Source organism: Thunnus thynnus, chromosome 23 (assembly GCF_963924715.1).
Source record: "Thunnus thynnus chromosome 23, fThuThy2.1, whole genome shotgun sequence".
Lineage (NCBI taxonomy): Eukaryota > Metazoa > Chordata > Actinopteri > Scombriformes > Scombridae > Thunnus > Thunnus thynnus.
Window position 1 is genome coordinate 16,313,612 of NC_089539.1, and position 7,256 is coordinate 16,320,867.

A 7,256-nucleotide genomic window follows, 5' to 3' on the forward strand; every position below is an offset into this window, starting at 1 on the left:
CAGCAGCCGGTTAGCTTAGTTTAGCATTAAGGCCGCATTCTGACCAAATCCAGCAATGCATTAAAAAAAGGCAGACCTCCCATCCATTTGAATGGGGGCAGTACATTTAGGCTGCAGGAAGGGGGACTGCATAGGGCTCAGCAAAAAAAAACGCAGCGGTCGTCCAGCAAAGAGTTGGACAGGGCTGAACTTTTGCTGGAGCAGGACGTTCCCGTTTGTAACATTAACGTATTCATTGTCCCACCGGTACCTCAAACACATCAACACCACTGGAGGAGAGTTGTGTCAATCTTCTCATCTACATCTACTATGTACTACATCTACTCTGCAGGAAAGCAAATGAATGTAAAGTTATTTCCCAAAATGTTTAACTATTCCTTTAATGTATAGACAGGGATTAAGAAGTTAGCTTAGCTCTGTCCAAAACTGTCTTACTTACTTACTTATATGATATATCTTTGTTGTTTTTAACCCCAGTTATGTGTTAGAACTATTTTCTTGATATTTCTTGTTTCAATATGAGTAAAAAAAAAAAAAAAAGATGTGTGTGTGTGAATAAGCATTTCTTTAACTTTGGGAAAAGCTAGGCTAACTGTTTCCCCCCTAGCATTCTGCTACGCTAGGCTAGGCTAAATGTATCCTAACTCCTTCTCCATACCTAAAGCACAGACCATACAGTGATAGTCTTCTTATCTCCCCCTGTGTGCATTCATCTGTCCCACTTGGTAAGTGTGTGTCAGAATGTGTGTCGCAGGCGTGTGTCTGGGGTGTGTGCTGAAGGGAGGTCAAACCTCGGTCCGGGTAATTTGCCACAGATGAAACCCGACTCCATTCCAAGGGACCAGCGCAAGCAAACGTTTCAAAGCTGCAGGAAATCTATTAGCACCTGGTGGGACTCCCCCGCGCACCCCCATTCTGTCCTCTCTCTCCCCCTCCCTCCATCCTTCCATCCCTCACTCTACCATCTCACCTCTCCCTGCCCCACCCCAGTTAATAAAGCCACACAAGACCACCACACTCCCGCTGTGCCACTAAAGCCAGGGGATTAGTGAGTGTGTGTGTGTGCACGTGCGTCTGTCTGTGGCGTGTGGCAAGGTGTGCGCTTATGCCTGTATATATGGACCTCAGAGTACATTAAAGTGCATATTCAAGTGTATGTGTATATGTGTGTGCAGAAAGTACCAGTAATGTATCTGGACCTGTCCTTTTACACACGTGGGGCCAGTTAGCAGCGAACGAGGTGCCAGACAAGCATGCAGCAGCTGCCACGCTAGAAACAATAGCTCATGATCCAGACACAGTAAGCTGCAGTTGCTGCTGAGCGCTGACTTGAGGTCAGATCTGTTGTAATTGCTGAGATGATGTTATTGCCCAGGTCATGTGAATCATGGTCAGTCATCCCTTTTATTTAAATATACCAGTTACTGGCTGTAGTCAAGCCCAAATGTGAACAAAATATTTATCTTCTTTTTTATGACCTGGCCTGACCTAGACCGTTGATTGTATGAACCAGTTACAGGTTTTGCAATTTCCTTTAACAGAACATTTTTCATTATTTTTATTTTCAACATCAAAAGTTGTCCTGCTGTCTTGTCTTCAACGTCTTGATCGACAGGTCTAACAGAAAGATAAAATAAGAAAAACAATCTGGACACTAAATTATTGATTAGTGAGTGTGAAGCAGGGGGTAGATGCAATTTACTGTAATAATTACTTCACCTGTCACCTCTTAAAGTTTATTGATAGAAAATAAAATGTAATTTTGCAACTGCATAATCTATTTTCTCCACAGTTTTATTTGAAAAATGAATATTGGCGCATAAAGTGGGGGCAATCTGATGTTTTCAGACCACCCACCATGTTTATCATTGCTTTAAAAACAGAAATTTAGACCAGTGCCTGACCATTCCCTGAAAAGTCATTGTCCAATAATAGCTTAACAACCTCAACTAGGCAGGAAAGGCCTGCCAATCAGTTCAGTCAAGCATTAGAATGTCTATCCCATGTAAATAACTTATTCATGCTTGCCAGACTACAATGAATGATGCTAAATTTTCAGGCCAATTTTGCAGTTTAAGGACTTAATGACATACATTTATCACTTCAATAAAGATTTCATTAATGTGTTGAGTACTCATGGTTTGGAAGCCATTTATATCACCCCATTAAAATGAAATCCTTATTGAAATCACAGATATGAGCCAGAGGTCATCTGGCTACCAGTCTCTTGTCCAAACAAGGCTGTGTACTGTCAGGAACAAATAACCAAATTTTGGGAGGGTGACGTTTTTTTTTAATAGAATGACTCCCAGAGGAAACATGATTATGCTCAAGATTTGCTGCCTCAAGCTATATTAGCTTGGCACAGAGTTCATGTATGGTTTTTTAATCTCTATTATTTGATCCCACTGCCGGTGATCTGGAGAGATGGAGCATTTCCAACTGATGATACAAATTTGGCTCAGTAGTAAGTCCTATGATCCAATTCTGCTTACAAAATCCCTGTTATGAAAGTGCAATTTGTAACATTTTCTCATGGATCTTCTTTCTCCAGTACGGTTTAACTGTGTTTTTTTTTTCCAAACCACCTGGATAAAGAAAGCCCTGACAGCAAACCCTGAGCTGTCAAAGCTGATCACCCATCATAATGTCAAACCCAGACAAACCCAAATAGCCAAAATCCAGAATTAGAACATTAGTTTACTTAAGCTTAGAAAGTCTTTAACCATTACTAAGTCTACATCTTCATCTACCTGCTGTTAAAAATCTGATTATTTAAGTCAACTGTGTCTGTGGAGTGTTTGGGCGGTTGTGAGCGCACTCGCTTTGTTGCTAGCTAGCTCGTGTGCAGGGTCCGACCTAATTGGATTTATGTGCGGGAATGTTTTCCAAAGCCACACTTGTGAAATACCTCCACATCTGCTGGCCATTAGCAGTGGACATAACACACAACAGAGAGAGGAAAGCCCCCAACGCCTTGATTCATTGGACTGCAGCTCTGCTTTTATTGCAGCGGAGGAAAATGGCTCACTGCAGCGCTTCAGCACAGCAAGCGCTGCCTTATCTCTCTCTGTCTTTTTCCTCCCCTGTTCTCCATTTCAATTGTTTTTCCTTCAGTCATTCAATCCTTCAATTCTCACACTATCTTTTTGTCTAAGCTCTCACTCTTTTTAGTTCATGTCACAAGTTTTCAGTCTCACTGTGGCAGTTGTCTTCTTCTCAGGTGCAGCCTTTTCAGTCTCAACTTTTCTCCACTTGACTACCTTCTTTTTCTTCTTAACAGATCTTATTTCCCATCTGCCTCCCACCCAATCTTCCCCACTCCACATGCCCCTTTCTCTGCTCTGCCCAGTTCTCCGACAGTCATTTATCTATGTCACCATGACTTCCATCTCTCAAGCTTTTTCCTTGTCGCTCCCCAAGGCAAGGACGTCCTCCTGTTTCATCCCTCGGTGGGCACAAGGAGAAACTAGCAAGGGGGTCTGACAACCCCCTGACCCCTCATCTGTCATCTGCAAGGGGAAAAGCGCCCTCCTAATTGGGGGGGAAAGCGTCGAGGGGTCGGGGGGCTGGTATGGAGGTTGTTATTCTAGTGTCGGGGGGGTCAGAGGTGAAAAGGGGGAGATCACACCGGTGATTAGCCTCCTTCATGTGCAGGAATGGAGGGAAGCAGAAGAAGGGGAGTGTTTGCTGGGCAGCTGGGGTGTAAAGTAATTAGAGAGAAGGGGTAAATCCTGCATTGTAGGACGGTCAGTGCTGTTAATGTTAATGCCCCAGGTCAATGCATGGACACCTGGACACTTCAGTTCATCTGTGAGGTGAGTCCAGGAAAAATCGATAAAATCTGTGCTAATCATAAAGGAAGAGATTTAAATATGAAATGAAGTTCAGAATTGCAAAGCTTTGGGGTACTAGAGATAACTATCCAAAAGACTATAAAAATATTCAAAAGTCTATGTGCAAGATGTGTGTATGCATGAACTGGACTAAGAACTTTAACACTGCAAGGAGACAGTGCAATTTGATGTATTGGTTGTTTGAAATTTGCAGCGTTGACATGTGAACTACACCTTGCCAACTGCTTATGATATCTGTAATCAAAGCTGGATAGCTGGATAAGCACAACAGCTGTGTGTAAAAACATGTTTATCATAGAATCACATATGTTGGCGCAGTGATGTAAAAAGCATGTCAGAAAAAGAGTCAAATGAGGCTGCATTTTGTGAGTGCTGACAGGCTCTGGCCTTGGGAGCTGACAGTTTCAGAAACCAGCCTTCCTCCCTCCTTCCCTCCACCTGATGATGACCACTATACCATCTCTCTGGCCCTCCCTCCTCCTGTTCACTTCCCCTGTCCACACCTCTTTACGTGGCTCAGCAGGCCATGAAATAGGCGTGTGTTTATGTGGGCACAAAGAGAGATAAAGCAAGAGTAAAAAAAGAAGTTAACAAATAGTAAACAAAATAAACAGCTCGCACACTGCAGGGCTCCAATTTCCACTTATTTATTGCACCGAGGTGACGTTTTGAGCACCACTGCTCTCAGTGCTCGAAACGTCACCTTGGTGCAATAAATAAGTGGAAATTGGAACCCTGCAGTGTGCAAGCTGTTTACGTTGTTTATTTCTTGATTTGCTCACTTGCAGCCCAGCACCTGCCTTCTCTGGTTTTGATGTGCATGCATACTCTTATCTTAAAAAAAGAGATGAACCACAAAAAGACAGCCACATATATGGATGAACATTAGAGGCAAAATAGAGCCTCATTTTCTCAGTCATCTTCTCAGAAATGGAGATACATAAACATTTTCTGTTATTGTATTGGTATTGGTTATTTCACATGAGATATTTGCCATATTTTTTCTGTGCTCTTCTCACTGGTTTGGTTTGGGTGGGACTCAGTTGGAGAAAAGGTGCACCAATCAGGATTTAGCAACAATTGAATCAAAATGTGATGATGGTTGTTCTTTCCAAGCCACTGTCAATCAAATCTGATAAGCCACACCCACACAGTCCTGATGACGCACATTAGCTGAATGTTATACTCTTCATAAATAATACCTAACAATGTTTTTTTCTTTAGCTGTAGCTTTAATTGTTGCATATTTAGCGATGAATATTGAATGTTATTGAGAAATACTCTGTATTTGAAACCCCTTTCTGAGGAGCAGTAAAGCCACTATTTGTAAATTTTGATTGTGGCTGACATCATTCACATTTTTTTGATGCCACAAGTTTTTGATTGTATAAAAATCTGAGAATTCCAGTGAAAATTGTTGCTGTTTATGTGTTGCTTTTAGTCCATTAACCTCAGTGTCCCTGCATCACTTTCAAAAGGGAGGTAGTAGCTTGCCATCAGCCACTGCATGCTATCATTTGGGGCATCAAAGTCAACAATTTGCTAATTCTGCAAATAGTGGTTAAATTATTTAGTTTACAGAAATTACCTAAAGCCTCAGCTAAAGTCAGAGTGTCTGCATGAACGCAACTACAGGTGTACAGTCCACAGTCTGCATGTAGAGCACTTTCACTACAACCTATTAAATCGTGATTTAACCTCATTTGTTTCTCGTCTGAACAGCCAATTTTTTTTACTATTTTTACAACTCTCTGGTGTTGTGGGCTTAGTCCACCTTCAGACTACACTTGTAAAATGCAGAAACAAAGCAAGCATATGATCATGAAAGTTATTTCTCAGGACCCCTATGTGGACAAAGTACTCTTGGAATTCGTTAGAAGTGTTCACAAATTAAGTGGAAATCATTAGGGAGTAGCTTTTGATCATACTTTCCAAGAGCTGGACCCTATTGTTACTGGCAGTTGTGAAATTTATGTCAGTTACGCTGATTACATCTTAAGCTAGTGTTCAACTAAAGCTGCTCATCAGTCTTGTACATCATAGTGCTACCAAGCTTCCCATGCTCTAGTTAGCAATGCTTGTGGAATGACTGACGTTTTGGAATCCTCAGTGATACGCCTGGGACTTTGAGTGAAAAAATAAATTGTGTAAGTTAATACTCCCATTGCTTTGGTCTGTTATGAAAGAGCACTCCCACTTCCAACATCTTCTCCCTCGATGCATAATCACCTGTCAAACCTAACTTATTTACCTGAGGCTTGTGAAGCACATGGGACAGGGCTAGCTGCGGTTCAAAAGGTGCCAATCTACAAAAATTTGCTCCAAGACAGATTTTCTGAGTGTCTGGATTTCTTCTTTGCACTGACACTGATTGACATTGCGGGTGTGATGTGTGTACGGTGCACAGTGCACCTCCGTGCCTGCTGCCTGGGCCTATAGAGCCGCTGTTTGCAGCCCCCTGAGCACACACACACACACACACACACACATGCCTCTACACTTGCTGGTACTTTTCTGCACACACACAGGCAGACCAAAGGGAGGAAAAGGGACCAAAGAAAAATGAAATGACCTGCACGCGTCTTAATGAGGGAGGGCTGGGCGTCTGGCATTTACCTCAAACCATTTCTTCCCCCTGCTGCTCTCTCTGGAGGGCTTTAAGTCCGCCGCCCGTTAACGGCTGAAGTGTGGATTTCCTGTCAAATAAGGGTTAGGGCCCAACAAAAGTCCTGTACGCTGGTACCTAAATAGGATCACTTCCAGCTGCCCCACCTAAACACACACACACACACACACACACACACACACACACACACACACACACGCACACGCACACACTTCATGTCTTGTAATGTTCCTATGGGACTTATACTGTGTCTGTGGTGCTCAATATTGACTTTATAGTGGCTTTATTGTACCTTTATGATACTTTTAAACTCTTATAATAACTGTAATATTCCTATAATACATATATATTATATGTATTATATATTATACAGTTACATGCTGTACTCACCTTTATCCAATAGTACCCATAATACAAACACTATACTTCTTTACAGGTCAGTCTCAAATGTTGGAATATGCCATGAATACACTTTTGGCACTGTTTCCCCCCCATACCTCTTTCTCCTGTGGGAATTGTTTGAACAGCAGGATAAATATTCCCTCAGTCCCTGATTGATATTTTTCATCCTTGTCATGATTTAACTTTCATGAGAACTGCTTACCCTATGTGTCTTTGTTACCTAAGAAAAAAGATGCTGTTGATATAACATAGCAGTGCATCACTAAATTCAAACATTCTGCTGTTGGTCACGTTTGTATAGTTTTGTCTCAAGTTGTCACTTCATTGAGCACATTAATCATAGAAAGTGGCTGCTCACAAGTTGTGACACA